This window comes from Puma concolor, chromosome E3, assembly GCF_028749965.1.
Source record: "Puma concolor isolate L17-30 chromosome E3, mPumCon1.1.hap2, whole genome shotgun sequence".
Lineage (NCBI taxonomy): Eukaryota > Metazoa > Chordata > Mammalia > Carnivora > Felidae > Puma > Puma concolor.
The window spans coordinates 31,866-40,887 of NC_141682.1; the positions used below are offsets into that span (position 1 = coordinate 31,866).

General features: G+C 46.2%; 1 long non-coding RNA gene across 1 annotated transcript; it reads right to left on the bottom strand.

The window, feature by feature from the left end:
• Positions 1-2,712: 2,712 nt before the first annotated feature.
• Positions 2,713-7,647, bottom strand: LOC147572824 (uncharacterized). Its single transcript, XR_015245688.1, has 3 exons — positions 7,373-7,647; positions 6,931-6,954; positions 2,713-2,796 (listed from the first exon to the last, which is right to left on the bottom strand). It is a non-coding gene; the product is annotated as an uncharacterized LOC147572824 (long non-coding RNA).
• Between the last annotated feature and the right edge of the window lie 1,375 nt (positions 7,648-9,022).

Below are 9,022 nucleotides of genomic sequence, written 5' to 3' on the forward strand. Positions count from 1 at the left end.
TGTGAGTTCGAGCCCCGCGTCGGGCTCTGGGCTGATGGCTCAGAGCCTGGAGCCTGTTTCCGATTCTGTGTCTCCCTCTCTCTCTGCCCCTCCCCCGTTCATGCTCTGTCTCTCTCTGTCCCAAAAATAAATAAATGTTGAAAAAAAAATTTATAAAAGACATCCCAACAGAATATTGTTGAAAAGCTGAGTCAGTCATGAGTCCCCACTAAGGTTTGTACCCAAGTGGCTTTCTTAATTTCCCTAGTTTCTCATAAATACGGGCAATGTGCTCTGACACAAATCTGCTCTTGCCCTGCCTCAAGGTGAGCAGAAAGAATATATTCACCTTTGACTTGGCTTGTTAAAAAGAAAAGAGAAAAGCAAATTCATTTAACATAAAGCAAGTTTTACTCATGATGCAAAATCTGCTTGACTACTTTGGACATAATGTATTGCATTTGTTTATGGCTGACTTTGCCTAAATTAGTGAATCTATTTAAATGACCAAATATTGCACATTTCACTTAGTTGCAAACACACACACACACAGAATGAAACAAAAGTGAATAGGATATAACATAAATGCAGTAAGGACATAAAAGATTAGTTTTCCTATAAAACGTAAAATAACTGCTTTGGCAACAGTTTTCCATTTGATAACTTCACAAGCAAACTTATGTTGACTTCCAATTTATTAACCATTTTTACAAATACTATTTTTAGTAACTCTAAATACAAATGGAGTTATGGTTCAGAAAGAGGGAAACATTTTTTTCTCCTTAGTATATTAATTAAGCTGAAAACTGAAAGGATATCAGTTTTGTAAAAGACAATCCCAACAGACAACATTGTTGGTATCTGAACCATCATGTCAGGAAAGTACAGTCAGTGAGGCTGTATCCTTGACTTAAAATCATGCACCATTTGTGGAGGGAACACCAGAAACTCTCCTCCAACATGATGATTGTCATTCAGGAGCTGTATTTTTTTTTTTTATTTGATGAAATGGCATGTTCAAACTATCTTTATCATGACTTCAGTCTCTGGCTTTTTAAGTCCAGGTCAGTTCTAAAATGGTCTTAATTCATTTGCCTCGGGTAACTTCTCTTAATCCTGAATACCCAAATAAAAAAGACATCAAATTAATTTTTTGATCATTAAAGAAAACAGGTCTACCAAAACGACATATACCAAACCTTACTAGCTATGATAGCATGCTTATCTCTTCCAAGTTACTAAAAGATTACTGCTTGTATTCAGCTTAACTGTCCACCTGGCATTTAATGGGAGCCTAGGGAAACAACAGTAATGTATTTTTGGAATTTCAGGCTATTTCTTTGTTTCAATCAGCAGTCACTATAAATATGTTATGGTCTACAGATTTATTCTAGACCTATTTTCTATGTTTAAGTTAATATTTGAGAGAGAGAAAAAGAGCATGAGCCAGGTAGGGGCAGAGAGAGGGAACACAGAATCGCAATCAGGCTCCAGGCTCCCAGCTGCCAGCACAGAGCCCAACATGGAGCTCAAAGTCATGAGCAGTGAGATCATGACCTGTGCCAAAGTCAGATGATTAACCAACTGAGCCACACAGATGCCCGAAGACCTATTTTAAATTTGCAAATATCAGACTCCAAAAGCACTGACTATTATCTAAGCCTTTAGCTCATTCACAAGTTGCAATGACTTTGAACAAAATTAATTTTGATAAGATGCGCTAGTCTTCTATTTTTAGGAGCTACACAGACATAGAAGCAGAAAACCAATAGCTTCCTCATACACAACTTAAGAATCATCTCTACACCACTGATGCCAATTTAAAACAACCATTATATGGCCACTTGATCAACATTCATAAGGTCATGGCAATGGTTTGGAAATGCCAAATGAAACCAGAGCTCAACACGTGTAAGGAGTCACACCATGACCCTTAGGATTTCCATCTACATGTCCAAATGACAACTATTAACAGCTGCTTTCCTGTCAATTTAATGATGGCACAACTTGCATGAATGCAAATATAACATACTTTTTAAAACAAAGATCATTCTGAAATAGACAATCTATGCAGAAAAATCCTAAGTTCTATTTCAAACAATCAGCTGCACCCAAAGAAAGAACAATACTCTCTTAACTATAAATAACTGACTTTCAAAATCTACGACGGGTTTTCACCAATACAGCTCAGTCATGTTACCAAGAACACATGGTAAACTCTTACAACAAAGGCAATGACCTTTTCCTCTATATTTTAGGAAAAAATAACAGCTATTATCTTGACATTATGAATTCATTGTATAATTCAGACCTGTTACAAAGGAAACAAACTCTCTCAGTATTCTTACTGGCTAAATTTTGCAAAGGGAAGAATATGTTTATATAATCATTAAGGATAACAGAAATTGCATCAGTAAAAAATAAAAGGATGTGATATTGAAATTCAACCTGTGGGTATAATTACTCAGATACTAAACTTAATCCCATTTCCTGAATTGTTACACCACCTTTACACGTACCATTGCTTATATTAAACCAGGCTGAAGTAAGGCTTTTCCTCGTTCATCTTGGGGACATATGGTAGACGAAAGAAAGTGGGCTTTGGAGCCCATGAGAACAAAGTTATCCAAAGGACAGCACTTACTACTACTGTGATCTCAGAAACATGACCTACTCTCTTTTGAGCTTCAGATTGTTGATTTTCAAAATGAAAATAATCATACTTACCTCACCTGGAGGTTATGATGTCTGTGCTAAAGATGTAATTCCAGTGCCAGCCAGGAACTTGGAGTATAGAGGTAGAGGGAAGATGCAAGCCTATACAAATAAATAAACAGAGTTATAACTTGGGCTAAGGGCAAACTGGGATTAGCACTGTGTGAGCAAATAATGCACAAGGGCATAGAGAAAAAAAACCCATGTAGGTAGTGACTAGGTAGAACAGATAGAAACCTGTTATGGAATGGATTAGCCCAAAATCCATACATTGAAGTCCTAACTACCCATGGGACTGTACTTGGATACCAGATCTTGAAAGGTAAAGTGGAGGTCGAATGAGCTCATTTGTGGGGAGGGACTCTAGTCTGATAACCGGTGTCCTATAGGAAGAGAGTGGGCAACTACACACACAGAAGGAAGACCACGTGAAGACAGTGGGAAGGAGGCCATCCACCAGTCATGGAGAGAGGACACCCACCCTGGCCACACCTTGATCTGAAGTGTGAGAAAATAAATAAATCAATTTCTGTTGCTTAAGCCACCCAGTCTGTGGTACATTGTGATGGCGGACCCAGCAAAATAACATGAAATCCTAATATTTACTTGCTCAGCAAATGGGGTGTGAGCCTTTGAAGGAGTTAGGCACTGTTCGAGGACCCTAAGGAACCAGCCCTAAACAAAGCTAGTTTGGTCTTTGGACCCCATGGAGCCGACAATCTGGCAGGGACTGCAGTAGGCGACATCCAGCAAGCAAGAAAGAAAAACAGATGGTGCCAATGGCCAGGAAGAAAAAGAATGCAGGGAAGGGATATCAGGTGTTCAGGTTGGAGAAGGAACAGTTTTCAGTTTTACATAGAGAGCTAGCAGAGACTCCACTGAGCAGGTGATGTCAGAGCAAGGTTATGACGGAAATGAGGGAGTATGTCTTGTTGGCACATGGAAGTATATCCCCGATAGAGAGAGACAAAGTGAGTGCAAAGACCTGAAGCAGGAGTATATGCCTGACAAGCTCAGGGAACATGGAGGGGCCAGTGTGGCAGCAGCCCAGTAAAAAGGGGGAGGGGAATAGGAGAGGCCTACAGGGAGGTAGCAGAGTCTGGGGAGGGTAGCACCTGTGTGGTGCACAGCTGGAGTCAGGTGTCTGGAGACATGAACAGCTGTGGGCAGCGCATAAAGACTTAGAGGCCCCAGATGCTGGCATATAGAAGCCTGAGGCTGGCTGAGATCACCCCAGAGTAAGGGCGGATGGAAAGCAGATGGGGGGCAGGAAGAATATGAGGACCTACCAACACAGACACTGGTGAGCAGCGGCCCAGATGGTGGGAGGAGGAAGGAAGTAATTTTTAAAGAAAGGGGGTAATCAAGTGAGACTGTAAAATGGTGCCACATAATCCACATACTGAAGTTTGAGATTTCACTGTGACCTTCAGTGATGTGTGTCATCCATTAAAGAGATGAGAAGTAGGGACCAGTGGGAGAGGTAGCCCATTCAGACTCAGCTGACAGAGAAACAAGGGAAGTTCTGCAGGCACCGGCACGTGCACTGCTAGGCATAGGAAGACAAAGCAGGTGGTGCTGGATGGGAAGTGATTGCTCCCCGTGGGCCGGGAAAAACAGCTGCAGGTGCACAGGAAACACTAATGCTAGTATGTGCAACACGAAATATTTGTACTTGCTTAAGCTGTATCAGAGCAGATAACCATGGATAGTTAACCATGAGATAAAAATAACCCAACTGTAAAGTCAATATCAAACCAATTGTTGACCCAGCACTGATAGGCAATCAAGGAAAGATGAAATGAAGTAAAAGGAACTCAGTGAACACAAACCCCACCTGTTTACTAGTAAAATCACCTCTAGCATTTCTAGTTTTAGAGGCCCCGCCTGCCTAGGGACATTCATGAAATGACCATGGTATCCTGGCCATGAAAAAGTAGCATAATCACTTGTTTCCTAAATAGTGACTCATTTGAATGGCCACACGAGGGTTTTACTCTCTTCCAATCAGTGAAATGGACCTTCCCGTGAAGAGGCGGGAATAGGGCAAGAAGACAAGGAGACCGATGGAGCTGCTTTAAAATATTTTTAGTTTCACTGTTTTTTGAGAGAGAGCGAGAGACAGAACACACGTGGGGAAGGGGCAGACAGAGAGTGAGACACAGTATTTGAAGCAGGCTCCATGTTCAGAGTCATCAGCACAGAGGTGAAGCAAGGGTTCGAAACCACAAACCGTGAAACTATGACCTGAAGTAGGACACTTAATCCACTGAGCGGCCAAGGCAGTGCAAAATAACTCTGGCCTAAAAGGAACATCAAGGCTTCATCGCCGATGAAGGGGTGCAGAAGGGGCACATGCATGATCCCCTCCCGTGCCAAGGTGTGGGAAAGAACGAGTGACACCCCTCCATCACAGAGACAGTGGTGCAATGGTGACCCCCTCCCTTGATGTGGGAGGGCGCAAGTGTTAACCCCCTCCGGTCCAAAGGGGGGGAAGCTAATGCTTGAAAACCTTTCATACCCAAGGTGGAGGAAGTACTACCTAAGCCTTACCCTACCCCTTATGTCAGTGCCAACCCTAACACTTAGCTTAAGAGATGTGTGTTTCTTCAGCTGTGAAAGTGAAAGAACCATTCGTGAAATATTACATTTAATAGTGACATCACTATTCTCTCCCTAAAAGGTGGCACTGTGCATGGTTGACCATCTCACACACCAACCAGGGGCAAGGCAGCATCCTGAACCACCTCTGGTGTCAAGTGGGGTGGGGCACATGTTTCAACGCCCTCCAATGCTGAGGGGGGTTCTGTGCATGTGTGAACACCCTTCACACCGAGGTGAGTGGGGCCAAGCATGAACACTGTCCCTTGCTGAGGGAGGGTTGTGTGCCTGTACAAATGGTCTGCCTCACAGAGCGGGGGTTGTGGGCATGCCTGAACCCCCTTTGGCAAGGAAGGGGGGGGCGGTTTGCACATGCGTGAACACCATCCTGGCGAGGGGAGTGGGGAGCATACGTCAACACCCTCCCTGGCCACATTTCTTCAGCTGTGTTTCTTCAGCTGTGAAAGTGAAAAGAACCATTCATGAAACATCACATTCAATAGTGACATCAGTACTTCCTCCCTGAGGGGTGGCACTGTGCATGGGTGACTGACTCACATACTGACAGGGGGCCAGGCGGAAGCCTGAACCACCTCCTGTGCTAAGTGGGGCAGGGCGCATGCACCAACGACCTCCCTGGCTGAGGTGGTGGTTCTGTGCATGCCTAAACACCCTTCCTTGCCCAGGGGAAGGGGGCGCATGTGCAAATGCCTTCCCTCATTGAGGGGAGCTGGGTGCATGCGTGAACATACACCAGTGGGGGGGGGGGCTGTGCGCATGCCTATACAGCCTCCTGTGGTAGTGGGTAAGGAGCATGCATGCATGCCCTCCCTCACTGATGGGGATTGTGCTCATGTGGAAACGCCCTACCTCTTGGAACAGGAGTTTTGTGCATGTGTGAACACTCTTCCGCCAGTAGGGAGAGCTGTGCACATGTGTGAACAGCACCCAGTGGTATGGGGCGGGGCCAACGTGCGAATGGCATCCCTCCCCTAGCTGGGGTTTTTCAGAAGTGTGAACACACTTCCGCCACAACGGGGGCTGTGCACATCTATGAACACCCTCCAGCGCTGAGGGGGTGAGATGCATAGGTCAACACCCTCCCGTGCCAAAATGGGTATGGGGCACATGCTTGAACCATTCCCTTGTTGAGGAATGCATGGCGCATATGTGACTGCCCTCCTTCATGGAGGGGTTGTTGTGCGCATGCATGAATACCGTCCCTCACTGACTGCTGGCTGTGCACATGCATGAACACCCTCCCTGGCAGAGGGGGGTGGGGCAGATGCATGAATATTTTCCCATGCTGACGTGTCACGTCACATAGGTCAACACCTTCTCATGCCAAAGTGGAGGGATGGTGCACATGGGTGAACGCCCTTCCTCCAGGAGGGGGGTCTTACACACACGAGGACAAACTCACGCACTAATGGGGCAGGGTGCATGCACAAACGCCCTCCGTCGCCAAGGAGGGTTGTGCGTGAGAACACCCTTCTACACAGATGGAGGGCTGTGCCCATCTGTGCCAAGGGGGGCAGGGAGTATTAGTGAAACACCTCTCGTGCAGAGAGGGGGAGCAAGCATGACCTAACCCTTACTCTAAAGCCTAAATGTAATGCTAACCCTAACCCTTACCTTAAGTGATGCATGCTTCTTCAGCTGTGAAAGTGAAAAGACTCATTTATGAAAGGTCACATTTAATAGTGGCAACAGTGCTCCCTCTCCGAGGGGTGGCACTGTTCATGGGTGACACCCTCTCTCACTGAGGGGATTAGGAGCATGTGTGAACCACCTCCCATGCCGAGGGAGACAGGGCACATGTGTCAACACCCTCACTCACCTTGGGGGGGATGTGCAAATGTGCGAATGCGTGAACGCACTACCAAGTGGAAGGGGATGGGGCGCATGTGTGAACACCCTCCCACGCTGAAGGGGGCCGGACACATGCATGAATATTCTCCCACACGGAGGGGCGGTGCTATTGCGTGAATACACTCTAGAGACGAGGGGTTGGGTGTGGAAGCATGACCTAACCCTTACCCTAACTGTTAATGGTAATGCTAACCCTAACCCTTACCTTAAGAGTTGTCTGCTACTTCAGCTGTGAAATTGAAAAGAACCATTCATGAAACGTCACATTTAATAGTGGCATCACTATTCCCTCGTTGAAGGGTGGCGCTCTGCATGGGTGACCTCCTCCCACACCAAGGTGGGGCTGTGCATATGAGTAAAAACCCTCCCTGCTGAGGTGAGCAAGACACATGCATGAACCATCTCCCATGCAGAGGTGGGGTGTGCCCATGAGTGAACACCCTCCCGACCCGACAGGTGGTCATGCACATATGTGAACAATCTGTCCCGAAGGGGGGATCTACACATGTGTGAAAGCCCTCCCCAGCAGAAGTGGAGTTGACCACGTGCTTCAATAATTTACAACTCTCAGGGGTTGGGGTGAAAGGGTGAACACTCTCCCTTGCTCAGGATAGTGGGGTAATGCATGAAATCTTCCCGTGCTGAGGGGGGAGAGCAAGCATGACCTAGCCCTTATCTTAACCCCTAACGGTAATGCTAACCCTACCCCTGACCTTAAGAGATGCATGCTTCATCAGCTGTGAAAGTGAAAACAGCCGTCCATGAAACGTCAGATTTAATAGTGGCATCACTACTCCCTTGCTGACTAGTGGTGCTGTGCACAGGTGACCCCCTCCAGCACCTGACAGGGGAGGGCACATGCGTGAACCCCATCCCACGCTGGGGGGCAGGTTCATGCACATACGTGAACACCCCACACCAAGGGGGATTGTACCATGCCCTAAACCTTAACTGAACCTAACATTAATCCTAACCATAAACCTTACCTTAAGAAACGCCTACTTCTTCAGTTGTGAAAGTGAAAATAGTTATTCATGATTTAATACTGGCCTCAGTATCAGATTTAATACTGGCATCAGTAATCCCAATCTAAGGAGTGGTGAGGCTCATGGGTGACACCATCGCACGCAGAGGGTGTGGAGGGTCGCATGTGTGACACACCCCTTGCACCAAAAGGGATTGGTTGGTACATGAAATCTTACCATACCGAGAGGGGATGGGGTGACAGTGTGAAAAACTCCAGAGGAAAGCTGGAATGGGCGAGGTAAGAACAACCTACAGTGCAGAGAGACTGGGGCGATAGCAAGAACACAATCCCTCAAACATGGAGGGCGGTGTCCATGCATGAACACCTTACCGCTCAAAGTGGGGGTGCAAGCATGACCTACTCCTTGCCCAACTCCTAACCCTATCACTAAACAAAATCCCACCACCTAACCCTAACCCTAACCATAACCCTAATGCTAAATCCTGCCCCTACCCTTCCCCTAACCCTAGCCCTACCTCTAACTGTAAACGTAAACATAACCTGAACTAACCCTAACCTTACCCTAACCCTCTAACCATAAGCCTCTAACTCTAACCCTAAAACCCTCATCCTAACGCTCTAACTCTACCCACTAAATCTAAAACTATAAACCTAAGGCCCTCTCCTCATGGGTATCCATATCAAAAGACTGATAACAGCACACACACCGGGACCAGAAATGGTTCATGAACACTCAGCATTGAATGTGGACATCACCATGTATTTCCAAAGTGCGGCTGTAGCTGCACAAGAGGATTCCTGAGGCCTAAACGATGGGTGGCCCATACAGTTGTCTGGCCTTGGAACCAAAAGACTAATCCTGACCAG